The sequence below is a fragment of the Etheostoma spectabile genome, unplaced genomic scaffold, assembly GCF_008692095.1.
Source record: "Etheostoma spectabile isolate EspeVRDwgs_2016 unplaced genomic scaffold, UIUC_Espe_1.0 scaffold00001791, whole genome shotgun sequence".
NCBI classification, from domain to species: Eukaryota; Metazoa; Chordata; class Actinopteri; order Perciformes; family Percidae; genus Etheostoma; species Etheostoma spectabile.
The window spans coordinates 2,538-3,481 of NW_022602810.1; the positions used below are offsets into that span (position 1 = coordinate 2,538).

Genomic DNA, 944 nt, shown 5'->3' on the forward strand with positions numbered 1-944 from the left:
TGGCTGGGAATCAAACCCATGTCTGCTAGGAAGGAAGCTATGCTCACCACTATACTATACCACCATCGCTGGGCAAAGCTGCTCGTGTCCTTACAGGTTGGATTTTTCCTTTTTAATTAATTAAGGCATTAAAATCAATTTCCAAAAGATAATTTTTTTAGTGAGATGGTGGAACCTTGGTTGCCACATTCCGTCAAAATGTGAATAACAGATTTTCCAGCCCCTGGCCAAAAATAACAGAGCAGAGTGGCGCAGCGGAAGCGTGCTGGGCCCATAACCCAGAGGTCGATGGATCGAAACCATCCTCTGCTATTTCCTATGCTTTGTTTCAATGTCAAGTCTGTGAAAGCATCAGGTGCTGCAAGTGTCTGAAGTGAAACCAGCAGGTATTATGGTAGAGTCTTTAAAAGAGCTAAAAGATATTACCTCCTGTGGTAATCTGACGGTTGGGTTATAGAACATAGTGGTAGACTAAGACCTCTGTGACACAAACTAAGCGGTATGCTCTCTCTTTTATACCTCAGACTATCAGACAGGACACAAGCACTTTAACAGTACATGTTTTGCAGTTTCTATTTACAGTATTTATGTACGTGTACTGTTGTGGAGTATATTCATTGTATTGTGCTCCGTTTTTATGGGTGTTACGGCAGATATGAGCACTGTAGACATTTCACTTCAGGACACTTGCAGCAAGAGATGCATCGTTAAACATCAACAAACAGGAACAGACTTATAGCTGAAAAAAGCATATGAATTAGCAGAGGATGGTTTCAATCCATCGACCTCTGGGTCATGGGCGCAGCACGTTTCCGCTGTGCCACTCTGCTGTTAGTCGGATTGGAAAATCTGTGATTCACATATTGAGAGAAGGTTTGGGAACCTCTGGGCAACCAAGCTTCCAACATCATCAACCCAAAGGATTCTAGTCCATCGCCTTAAAA

The 944-nt window shown here is 42.7% G+C and overlaps 1 non-coding gene across 1 annotated transcript; it reads left to right on the top strand.

Moving 5' to 3' along the window:
• Positions 1-240: 240 nt before the first annotated feature.
• On the top strand, positions 241-312 carry trnam-cau (transfer RNA methionine (anticodon CAU)). The gene has a single exon. It is a non-coding gene; the product is annotated as a tRNA-Met (tRNA).
• Positions 313-944: the final 632 nt, after the last annotated feature.